Genomic DNA, 13,130 nt, shown 5'->3' on the forward strand with positions numbered 1-13,130 from the left:
AGATGGGTGGAGCTGCCCACCTGTCAATTGCCCGACATCATCAGGTGATGCTGCACTTTGAAACCCTGATTGTTGGGACTGCAGTCTGCATTTGTGTTGGAATTGCTTTTTAAGATGTTTTTAAAGCTTTTTTTTTTTTAAGATTCCTAAAGATGTTTCATTTTAATATGTTTTTAAAGATGTTTTGTTGTAATATATTTTAAAGTCTGTTTTTATGAAGTTTTTAGTGTCTTTGTTTGCTGCCCTGGGCTCCTTCTGGCGGGAAGGGTGGGATATAAAAGAGAGAGAGAGAGAGAGAGAGAGAGGACATGGCATGGCACAGCACAGCACAGGGCTGTTTGAAAGCCCTTTGCCAGTAAGCCTTTCAAGAAAGCTGGAGGGTTAAAGAGCAGCACAGGGATGTTTACAAAGGGCTTTCTAACAATCCCGTGCTGCTCTTTGAAGGTCCAGTTATAAAGAGGCAAGCTCTGTCCTCCAGCACCTTGCTTGCCATTTATTCATCGCTCCACCCAGCACTTGCCACGCAGACAAATTCTGCAGCGTGAGCAAATCAAGCAGTGCACGAGGCTTGCAAGATTACATGGCTGCCCCTCTGCTTGTTCACTCGATCACAGACCCTTCCAGTGGGGCTGTCTGCGACAAAAAAAAAAAAAAGGCAGACATACTAATGACAAACAAGCATTGATGCTGCTGGCGTGTCAGCTCAGGAGGATAGGCACAGCTGCCACTCCTAACATTCTCCACCTGAGGCAGCTGGCTCACTGTGCCTCATAGGAGGACCGGCCATTCAGTCTGACTAGCCCCTCTGCTAAGTACTCATTTCAAAACTGAAATGAAATTAGCATCATATGAAGTTAAGCAATGGGACAGATTGGTTAATTTCAGACTGGGATGCCTCCAACTAAGTCCTACTCAGAGTAGACCCACTGGAATATATTGACCTAATTTAGTCTTCCTATTAATAATGGGTCTACTCTGAGTAGGACTAGCAATGCTAGTGTAGCGTTGCATACAACCCACCGTCCCCAGCAACCTGAGATTCTGTGACTGCTTTTAAATATTTTCAGATGTTTTAGAGGCTCTTACTATTTCTTTAAATGTGTTGAATTGGATCCAACCGATAATACCTAAACACTGGCCACACTGGCTGGAGCTGTTGGGAGTTGGATGGCCAATGGTCAGGGATGATGGGTGTTGGTGACCAGCAACATCTAGAGGACCACAGGCTCCCTACATCTGGTGTAAAGTCTGATGTTTTTTCTGGAAGGCAGGGGGTGTAACCAAATGGGTTTTACTCAGTTTGTCGTTATATGCCTTCAAGTCGATTACGACTTATGGCAACCCTATGAATCAGTGGCCTCCAGTAGCATCTGTTATGAACCACCCTGTTCAGATCTTGAAAGTTCAGGTCTGTGGCTTCCTTGATGGAATCAATTCATCTCTTGTTTGGCCTTCCTCTTTTTCTACTCCCTTCTGTTTTCCCCAGCATTATTGTCTTTTCTAGTGAATCATGTCTTCTCATGATGTGTCCAAAGTATGATAACCTCAGTTTAATCATTTTAGCTTCTAGTGATAGTTCTGGTTTAATTTGTTCCAACACCCAATTATTTGTCTTTTTCACAGTCCATGGTATGTGCAAAGCTCTCCTCCAGCACCACATTTCAAATGAGTTTATTTTTCTCTTATCTGCTTTTTTCACTGTCCAACTATCACATCCATACACAGAGATCGGGAATACCATGGTCTGAATGATCCTGACTTTGGTGCTGAATGACACATCTTTGCATTTGAGGACTTTTCTAGTTCTTTCATAGCTGCCCTCCCCAGACCTAGCCTTCTTCTGATTTCTTGACTATTGTCTCCATTTTGATTAATGACTGTGGCAGGGTATTGATAATCCTTGACAAGTTCAATGTCCTCGTTGTCAGCTTTAAAGTTGCATAAATCTTCTGTTGTCATTACTCGAGTCTTCTTGACGTTCAGCCGTAGTTCTGCTTTTGTGCTTTCCTCTTTAACTTTCATCAGAATTTGTTGCAAATCATTCCTGGTTTCTGTAACCCCCTCACTACGTTAAGGTGTGCATCCTAGAGGGGGTTACTCAGAGTAGACCCATTGAAATCAATGGCCCTAAGTGAGTCATGTCCATTAATTAAAATAGGTTTACTCTGCATAGGACTAACATTGAATGGGATGTTTTCCTACACCTGCCAGTTGGCCGCTAGAGTCCCACAGACCAGACTATTAAAAAAGAAATTATGCTGCTGGGGGGGGCATTTCAGGAGGGAGGGAACACCAAGGGGGTGGGAACGGCCAGAAGGCCCTGGGAAAACAGCCAGATGGAGGTTGCCACTACCACCCCCTAATCTTTGCCACCTAAAAAGGCTGCTTCACTCCGCCTAACAGGAGGGCTGGCCCTGCAGTCTCACTTGCTCTTCTGCTAAGTGCTCCATTCCATGCTCATTTCAAAAGCCAGGCCCAGTCCTACGTGCTGTTCCTCTCCTTATCAGCAGCTGATTTATTCTTTTTCATTTCTTCCCCCAGCAGAAGAACAAAAGAAAGAAAATAAGGCAGTGTAATCAATTCGTCAATATCTCAGCAATTTCCTGTTTGTTCAAACTTGATATTTACCAGAATGGATCTCAAAAGAGTTGCTAGTAGTCTAAGATTTTTTCCTTTGTGAGATTAATGTTAATGTGCGTGTGTGTTTAAGGAGATGTATGCTGAGCGATTAATGTGCCCGATAACTGACCATTGCGTGAATTCACCAGGCCTCATGGAGACTGTGCACATAATCGGTCCGTGCGGAGGGAATTGTGCACCAAGTTCTAAGGAGAACCTTGGACAGCACCAAATGGGACTCAGACTAGGGAGGGGGAGAGAGACAGATGTGCAAGCATCAATGTTGCATCCGCAGCACTGTAGTGCAACTGTTATTGGGTTGTATCCACTGTTAGTCCGACTTAGAGCAGACCTATTGAAATTAATAAACATGCCTGATTTAGACATATTAAGTTTGGTGGGCCTACTCTGAGTAAAACTTAGTTGGATACAACCCTGCGTGTGAGTGTATCAATACCTGCACACACACACATACACACACAAGGTTGCACCCCTGCTCGTTCCACTTACCAACCCCCACCATCCCTGCCATGGTAACTCCTAGAGTTTTTCCTTCCCAACCCATGCAACTAGTAAGCTCTCTTTTCACCTTCCCAGCCCTATTTCTGAACTAAGTTCTATTCTGCAGCCCCACCTTGCATCCTTGTTTTCACCCTCACCCCCAGGTCTAAGCCTCACCATCTCCCTCCTTTTCTGCGACCCTCTCGTACACAGACCACCAACATGCTATCCTTGGCTTCCTGCCGCATTTTCCAACTACTAGCACCCTTTTCACCTTCTGTCCAATTTCAGAGCTACCTGTATTCTTCAGCCCCCTTTGTACCCATTTTCAGCTTCACCCCCATTTCCATGCCGCCGCCTCTTCCCTCCTTTTTTGCAACCCCCTTTGCCCCGTTTTCACCTTTGCTCCTTTTCTTCCCTCCTCCCCCCTCTCATTGTCTCCACTCCCCCTTGCACACAGAGCACCCCCATGTCCACGCCTCCCCCCTCTTATCCTGCACCCCCTTTGCACACATACACCATTTTAAACCACAACAGGGGGCTGCGTACAGCGTTGTACTGATCTCTGCTGTTTCTCCTTGTTAAAACTTTCCTTGCAAAAGCACACGGCACTCAGTGCTGCTTCTCTGCCTAATTTCCTATCTTATTAAACTGCCACTTTCTGCCTCTTACTGTCCCTCTCTGTCCTCACTGTTTCACCAGGGCAGGAGAGGATCTCAGTATTGTTGGAGTACGCACAGGCATAGTTCAGAGACCACATCCCTGCTTTGCTCCTCCCCCTCCATGTTTCCATGGAGATGAGGTCTGCCCCTTCACCGCAAGGACATTCTTATGCAAATATAGTATAGGATACACACACACACACACACAGAGGGTGTGTGCGTGCGTGTATGTGTGTGTAAGCCTCCTATCACCAATCCTGGGTCTCATCCTTGTCACTCCAAACGCTGTATCACCTGTGTGTACCTCAGGGAGACAGCTACTTTTACAAGCACTAGGACAGGCAGGACATATTACATCAAACAGAACATCACCTGCAGGTCCTGCAATATAATTTAAGTCATTTAATGCAAAAGACCAGGATGTCATATCCAATACGTAGAAAAAACCACAACTGACCTACGCACACGCTTCAGAAACCACAAATCGGCAATCTTGACAAAACAAATGGAGCAACCAGTTGCAAAACATTTCAACACTGGGCCACAGCCTGTTGGACTTTTCTATCACACCTATAGAGATGCCAACAGATCCAGCAGCATTGACTGAAAGGGAGAACTTTTGGATATACTCTCTGGACACATTGGCACCACACGGCCTGAACCTGGAGGACAGTACCAGCACCACTGAGCTTCTGCAAAGGAAGCCCCTCTGAGCATTCCATCCTCAAAGCTCTATAACTGCCACCTTGGTAACAGCATTTGTATGTTGGCAGCTGATGAAGGAGGAAGCCGGAACATATTTGGGAGGCGGGGAGGGGCTGCTGTGGCTCTGTTGTGACTTCCAGGCTGGAGGAGCTCAAGAATGAGGATAGCAGAAATTCCTCAGTCTGGGGAGACGGCAGCAAGATGGGTTTTTGTGGTTCAGCCAGCAGAGGTTGGTTCCCATTGGGCCTTGTGGGGCAGAAGGCAGGGAGGCCAAACCAATCACAGGCAGAGCCAACTGATTCTAGGTTTGCCGCCATCCCTCTCCTGCCTGCTGAGTTCTACAAGGTCAACGATGGGACCAAAGAAGAAGGTGACAGCCAGGGCCACCCCTTGGACAAGGTGTAAGTAAGAAGGCAGGCAGGTGGTGGCTGGGTGAGGGCAGATTGAAGTTGGTGGGGCAGTGCCCCATTCACCCAAATGGACCAGCCTCTACTGGCCAGCATGCATTGGGGCTTCGGGGGGGGGGAGAGTCAGGTCATCTGTGTTGGGGGCTGAGAGTCCTCCTCTTCCCTCTCTGCCTCCTCCATGGAGACTCCAGACTTAAACTGATCCACCCCTGGGATAAGAAGAGGGAGGCCTGGACCCAAAGATCCAGTCTTCTAACTTCTCCAAAATTGTCCTGTGTGTGTGCGCAGATGCGCACAAACTTAATGACATCCCAGGAATGTGATGTATTTTTAATTCGTCAAGTTTGCCAGACCAGAGGAAAGGCTGCTTGCCAGTGTTAAATACTTCAACATCAATTAGCCTAAAAGCCAATTAGTGGAGGAAATAATTAAGTGGAAGATAAAAATTTTCCGTCTCTAATATTCATATATCAATTGTTGCATTTTGCCTTGTATTTTATTTAAAAATATACACACACATTACTATATTTTATATAAAAAGATTTTACAACTAAAATAATTCCAGCATTCTCAGTTATGATATTTCAAAGCAGCACATTAATGCAAATTTGTATCATTTCAAAATTACAGCTGTTTAAAAGAAGTAACTGGGAACTTATGGTTCTGAGCTCTGTGCAGAGCATGATTTTATTTATTTATTACATTTCTATCCCATCTTTTCCTACAAAGAGCTCAAGGAGGCATACAAAGGTGGTTCTTCCCCCTCCCAATTTTATCCTCCCAACAACCCTGTGAGGTAGGTTAGGCTGAGAGGCAAATGACTGGCCCAAGGTCACCTAGTGAGCATCATGGCTGAGTGGGGATTTGAACCCTGGTCTCCCAGGTCCTAGTCTGACATTCTGACTTGGTTTTTTAAAGTCAGTATGGGTCTGTTCGTTATCAGTCATTACTTCTTTTTGCATCAGTGTAGTAACTAGGGAGCCTACAGCCAGACTATCCTGAACACACCCGATCTCGTCTGATCTCAGAAGCTAAGCAAGGTCAGGCCTGGTTAGTACTTGGATGGGAGACCGCCTGGGAATCCCGAGTGCCGTAGGCTTAGAGGAAGGCAATGGTAGACCACCTCTGAATACCTCTCACCACGAAAACCCTATGAAGAGAGAGGGGGGGGGATTTTGTGATGCAGTTCCCCAACCAAACAATGTTTACAAAAATGCATATGTTAGGAGAAAATGTGCATAAAAATGAATATGTGAGTGAAAATAATGTACAAAAATGTATTGTACAATGAGAAAGCAAAACTGTGTACATTAGTCAAAACTGCCTACAACTGCGCATTAGGAGAAATCTGCACTGAAAATGCTGGAGAATTTTCATGAGAAGATTTTAATTTTTTTTAATCACAAATTGCTGCTGAAATGTGGAGAACTGAATTTTTCAGACTGGAAACGTGAAAAAGAGAGACGACTGAAATTGACAGATCTTTCCGTCCCTAGTAGTACCCTTTCAATTTTCATAAATAGAAAATGGGAAAGAAATGTCAACAGCCTTTTCCAATCCCCTGCAACTCTGTTGATTACCTACCACAGCCTCCCAGGCTGAATTTCATCCCACAACATATTTATTTTTATTTTGGAAAGTCCATCACACTACACAACAGAATTCACAATCCAGTCCAAATAGCCATACAATATTAGTTTGTCACATGTAATTTACAGAAAATCTTAGGCATGTTTACTTAGAAGTAAATCCCACTTAAATCTCATGGGAATTACTTGCCTAGTTTGGCAGGGATGGCCAACCTGTGGCCCTCCAGATGTTGTGGGACTCACAGCCCATGTCAACTCTAGCCAACAACTGCTGCAGCTGTAGTCTGCCAGCATCTGGAGGGCATAGGTCAGCTATCCCTGGGATTTGAAACTGCAGACCCAACAATTATTTTTCACTGTACCGTTCATTATTTCCAAAAGTGAACAGAAAATGATAGTATTGCCCTTTTAAAAGAAAATACGTTGGATTCAGACTAACAGTCCAATCCTAAGCATATCTACTCAGGGAAAAGTATCATTCAGAGCAATGAAATTTACCCAGCAGTTAGCATGTTTAGGATTGTATCCTGACTGCTTAATTCTAAACATGCTAACTACTGGTAGAACATGATGATGCTGCACTAGGTGGGCCTTTGGTTCAATCCAGCAGGGCTTGTTTCTTATTTCCATTTTTTATGTTCTCTCTTCCCCCATATTTATATGTTTATTTATTTCCTTACTCCCGCTCCTCATCTTCTCTGGCAGATGCTCCATAGCAACATAGGAGGGAAGAAGGGCTCAGAATCCCCTACTAATACCCCCTCCCTCCTCTTCTTGTCCTTGTGCAGAGGGAGCCAACGTGATGCCCTCCAGGTGTTTGTGGATTTCCTGATTTCCAAATGCCTGGATCTGGAAATCCCCAGGAAGTTCACCTCAGGCTGGGCTAGGTGTGCCCTCTGAACCACAACCTCAAGTCCCACCACCTTTTCCTCAAAATGTGACTGCTAGTGTCATCTGTCTGTAAAACTGGTATAGGCATAAGTACAGAATGAAATGGACTGCCTTCAAGTCGATCCCAATTTACAGCGACCCCGAATAGGGTTTTCATGGTGAGCAGTATTCAGAGGGGGTTTACCATTGCCTCCCTCTGAGGCTGAGAGGCAGTGGCTGGCCCAAGGTCACCCAGGGAGCTTCATGGCTGTGTGGGGATTCGAACCCTGGTCTCCCCATAGTCCACCACCTTAACCACTACACCACACTGGCTCTCAAGTACAGAATAGGACCTTAGTATGGTAGCATGCATGACCAAACTGACACATGGGATTTTGAACCAAACAAATAAACTTTATTATATACAAGATGTTAGATGTGATAGTAAATGAATAAGTTGTTATTGTCCCTATCCTACCTACCTATCCTACCCCACTAATCCTCCCCCAAACCCACTGCCCTTCTAACTAGATGGTCTCTTCTTGATCCCTAATCCTATATCACTCTGTCAAACCACAGTGGCTTTTCTCTTCAGAAGTCCCCTCAGAATTCTCATGCACACACCCCCTCCCACCTGTCAGTCATACCTCATCTGCACCTACTAACATTCCACTAACACTTTCTTACCTGAGCACAATATCAACACTGTTCATTATAGTGGACTTCATGGGAAACCAGTGAGGAGTAGTGGGAATGGAATATCTCAACAAGAGATATGGAACCTACAGCCCTCTGGATGTTATTGGACTACAATTCCCATCATCTCTAACCATTGGCTATGCCTGCTGGGGCTGATGGGAGTTGGAGTCCAACAACGTCTGGAGAATATCACATTGGCTATCCTTGCCTAGTGTGTAAAATATTGCTAGGGCTCTGTGCAAAAGAAGGGGAAACTACAATTCTCATGTCAGGGAAGATGGGAGGAGGGAGGGAGGGATGGGAGGAGGCAAGGAGAGACCTCCCCCTCTTGCTCCTTCTACAGCTACACCAGCAAGTTGAGTGGGAAGGAGAGAGGAAGATGTTTTTTCAACTCCCTTAGCTCAGATTAAAATCTAAGCCAGAGAAGAACCCAGGCTGCCACGGTGCTCACCCTTGCATTAAAGGAGAGCTTTACAAGCCACCAGATTTCGTATTCGCTAGCCTGGGTTTGGGCAGCCTGTCTGCTTCATGCCATCCCAAAGCTTTTTGTTCTCTCTGAAAGGAGGCTCTTCAAAGGCATATCCTTAATCAGAGGGCTTATGAGTTTGCCACCAACAATAACCCCATTCTCAAAGGTGGGCTGGCTGCGTTCCATTGCAGCAATAGTCAAATACCTCCTCCCAAAAGCAGGACTGATTAAAAAAAAAAAAAAAAAGCAAGCCTGCCAAGCTCTGGATCTGATAGCAGAAAAAGCAACTCACAGCAAAGTAATTGACAAGGGCAGCTTTATCGTAAGTCACTGTCATTCCTCATAAACCTCAAGAGCCTTTTGAAGCAGTGACCTTAAATCCAATTCCCTCCTTCCGTTCTTGGAAAGGGAGGCCCACAGTGATGCGTGAGGCTGCAGAGTGGTTTACTTCTAACAAGACCGGGACCTGGCACCAACCCATCTTTGGCAGTTAAATCTCTAGTGAAGGAGGCCTGTCAAAGCCGAGATGCCCAGGGACCGCATAATCCCTTGCATTTAACTGATGAAAATAAGGGCCTTTAAGATGTCTGTTCTCATCACCAAGGAGCGCCCTCCTCCCACTATTGTTGTTGTTACATATGATATCTATTAAATCAGAGGTTGCCAACTTTTGGGGGCCAGAATGCACATTTGGAATGTTGAGAACATCACAAAATGGCTGCTTGTGTCATGTTATGCCCTCACAGCACATCATGTGATGTTGTGCCCTGATAGTGGCCGTCCTAGGGTGTGGCATAACACAGGGTGGCAGCTGTGGGGGTCTGGCACAACCCAAACCAGCTGCCACATTTAAAGGAGCCAGAAAAGAGACATGTACTAGTCCTCTAATCGATTTCTGGGCTGGGGACATTCCGTCCTGCCATCCGTTGAAATGTGGGCTTATTTAAGGGGATTCAGTGTAGAAGAGGGTGAGCTGGGACAAAGAAGAGCTGAGCAGGAACCCTAAATAGTTTATCGTGCGGTTTGGAGATTTGGGAGGCTCCATGCTAGGGCTGTGCAACTGATTTGTCCGTATCCAGAATCTGTGCTGAATCCATCTACAAATCGCTGCAGAGCAGGTTGGGTGGGCCCAAATTGATTTGTAGCTATTTTTGTAGATCCGGAACTAAACAACAGTCTCTCCAATCCAGACAGGTCATCTCCAAAGTGTTGCAGTTATTAATTACAAGACCATACAAGAAGGATGTCAGGGTGGGGAGGGAGGAGGAGTCAGGGTGGGGAGGGAGGAGGAGGCGGGCTGGACTTTGCTCACTGACAGCTCAAGCGTCCAATCCAGGGCTAGAATCTCACCCAACAATCACAGCGCTTGGGGGGAGGGTGAACTCTTAAAATGCAGCGAACCTTCGTGCTTTTGTCAGTTCTGTCTCTTAGAGTTCGGTGGCATTTGTCCAGCGTGTGCATTGTTTACTTCACAGTACCCTAGCCAGCCTTATACCTATTTGCTTTCCATCCTTTCCCAATACAGCCCAGTTCTGCCTTTATACATAAAATACAAATGTTTCTTGTCTGTGTCTTGATCACTTAGGCAGTGTCACGTTCCTTATTTCACTCTCCACACATACACACCCAGTTTTTTTAGGTTACACTTGCAGTTTATTTGCAGCTCTGTTGTTCTCTATGGGTGGGATTAGATATTAGTTCTACTCAGAGTAGACCCATGGAAGTTAATGGATATGACTTGCAGGTTCATTAATGGGTCTACTCTGAGCAGGACTTAGTTGAATAATACAACTCTTGTGTCTGTCTTTATTAGTGTTTTGTGTCTGCGTGAAGTCTTGACTGTACAGTCAGCACACACAGTGTAATATGACATACATCAGTGCAATACAGTTGTTGTTGTTGTTTTTAAAGTAGACTTTAAAGGTGGATAGCACAAAAACACCTGGAGCTACCAGTCTGAAGTTTGGTGGTGTTAATCCTCGGGGGGCTCCCTTGTCTCCAAATCTCATGCAGCGATGCGAAAAATAAAAAACACGTTATGGCTGCTTTTGGTTTGCCAGTGCAAGTGAATGGGAGTACAAGATTGAGATTTCCAGGTCTGGATTGATCCAAACCAAATTGGGGCTAGATCCGGAATTCTGAATCAGTTCTTGACTTGCAGATCCCTAACATTTACTGAGTCCTCTCATGGGTGCCATAGGAGATCCTGGCAAGTACATTGGTGCCCATGGGCCCTGCATTGGCAATCCTGGGCTTCTACTAGGAGAAAGGGCGGGATATAAATCTAATAATAACAACAACAAAACCTAATAATAATAATAAATATGAAATTATTATTTTATATAACACCGTTGATGTGCACCTCACAGAGCAGGGGTGGCAAATGGGTTGCATACAGCGAAGTCCTACTCAGAGCTGACCCACTGGAATCAATGAACCAAAGTTAGCTATATCCATTAACTTCAATGGGTCTACTCTGTGTAGGACCAGCACTGAATACCAACCCCTGTCAGAGTACAATTCCCGTCAGCCTCAGTTAATATCTCAGAGATGATGGAAGCTACAGTTCAACAATATCTGGAACGCTACAGGAGGCCCCATCCCCATCCCTGGGGCTACAAGACAGATGCATGAAACCCAATGCAGCGCAAGATCCCCATGTGCCAAGATGCAAATATATGCAAATTTCATTAGTGTTCATGATTTATGCTGGGTGCTGCTTTCTTGGCACAGGATAAGCACAACCAGCCCAAGGAAATTGAATTGATTTTCAAAACTGCCATCAGTATGTGGCTTCCCATTGAGTGAGCTAGAAAAATAAGGACAGATGGCTGTGGGTTCATGCCAGTGCATTTTCTTATAATACAGAGGGATTGTTACTGATGTCTCCATTGCACTGGCTTTAATTAGTTTCCAATACTTCAGTCTCCCATAACTTGCTCTCATGTCATTTAGAGGAAAAAATGCAACTATGGCATTCAAACAAATAGACTTGATCATCAGGGAGGACCCTCAAATTCTTGGACCGCGTTTTGACAATTCTACCGGTGTAAACTGCATTTGAAGCTGATTTTATTTTCTTCCAATGGAGCATGAGCATTTCAAGGTGTTTTTGGGGGGAGGGAGTCTGCTTTTGAATTTGAGGCACAGAATACTCTGAGAGTACTCCGAAAGTGTAACAGCTACTGTCCAGATAGCGCCAATGACAACTGGCTTTTACTGGAAAATATGTGCCCCGATGCTTGGCAGATGCTTATACATCTATTGATGGGGCTAAACCATAAGCTTCTAGCCCAGATAGCACATTTAGAGTTTTCTCCTCATGTCAGAAAGTCCTTCCAGAAACAGCTATGCTGTCCAAGGAGGCCAACATTTGCAGAATCATTTGTTAGGCTCATCCCGCAACTTGCTCCATGAAATGTCGAAACATGCCTGGTCCCCCTGAAATGCTTTGAACCGTAACTTCAGACTGATAGAATCCAGTTAGGCAAATTCCTTTTGACTTCTTAGGAATGTAAGGGCCCTGCTGGATCAGACCAAGGCCCATCCTCTTCTCACAATGGCCAGCCAGATGAGAAGCCTGCAAGTAGGACATGAGCACAATGCACTCCCCCACCTCATTGCGATTCCTGGTAACTGGCATTCAGAGCCATACTGAGCTGCGACATAGCCATCATGGCTAGTAGCCATTCAGAGCCTTATCCTCCATGAATGTATCTAATCATTTTTTATGGCCATCCAAATTGGTAGTCATCACTGCCCCTGGTGGGATCAAATTCCATAGTTTAACAATTCTCCAGGTCTAAAATAGCCGCTGATGTTCTGATTTGCCCTCCCCCTTCCCCCAAATTCTCTTGATGAAAGGTCTATTGTCCGTAAGCATCTCTTATTTTGCTAGAGATGATATAGGTCATTGGTGGGGTTCTTAAAAGGCCACATAATTCATAGAATCATAGAATCATAGAATAGTAGAGTTGGAAGGGGCCTATAAGGCCATCAAGTCCAACCCCCTGCGCAATGCAGGAATCCAAATCAAAGCATTCCTGACAGATGGCTGTCCAGCTGCCTCTTGAATGCCTCCAGTGTCGGAGAGCCCAGTACCTCTCTAGGTCATTGGTTCCATTGTCGTATGGCTCTAACAGTTAGGAAGTTTTTCCTGATGTCTTCGAAATCTGGCTTCCTGCAACTTGAGCCCATTATTCTGTGTCCTGCACTCTGGGACGATCGAGAAGAGATCCCGGCCCTCCTCTATGTGACAACCTTTCATGTACTTGAAGAGTGCTATCCATTTGTGGGCACGTTTCAAGACATATTCATAAAGAGCCATTTTCCTGGAAGGCTATCTGAAGGGACATGCATCCAACAACTTGATGTGATGTTCTTCCTCCTTTGCTTACTATCTATCCCCTTTGTCTCTCCTTCCACATTTCCAGTGCTGGAAAATAACCAGAATCTAACCTTATGTTTCACAGAGTTTTTAAAATACAAAACTGCACATGTTCAGTGTTTCTCTCTCTCTTTCTCATCGGAGTTGGCAAACTCTATTTTTATTGGTTTGTCTGCTTTGACATATCAGGAATGCCAAAGCGGTTATAAAGCATGGATTGGT

General features: G+C 45.0%; 1 pseudogene; it reads left to right on the forward strand.

Moving 5' to 3' along the window:
* The first annotated feature begins 5,874 nt into the window (after positions 1 to 5,874).
* Positions 5,875 to 5,993, forward strand: LOC133373012 (5S ribosomal RNA; annotated as a pseudogene).
* The last annotated feature ends 7,137 nt before the right edge of the window (positions 5,994 to 13,130 follow it).

The sequence above is a fragment of the Rhineura floridana genome, chromosome 18, assembly GCF_030035675.1.
Source record: "Rhineura floridana isolate rRhiFlo1 chromosome 18, rRhiFlo1.hap2, whole genome shotgun sequence".
Classification (NCBI taxonomy): domain Eukaryota; kingdom Metazoa; phylum Chordata; class Lepidosauria; order Squamata; family Rhineuridae; genus Rhineura; species Rhineura floridana.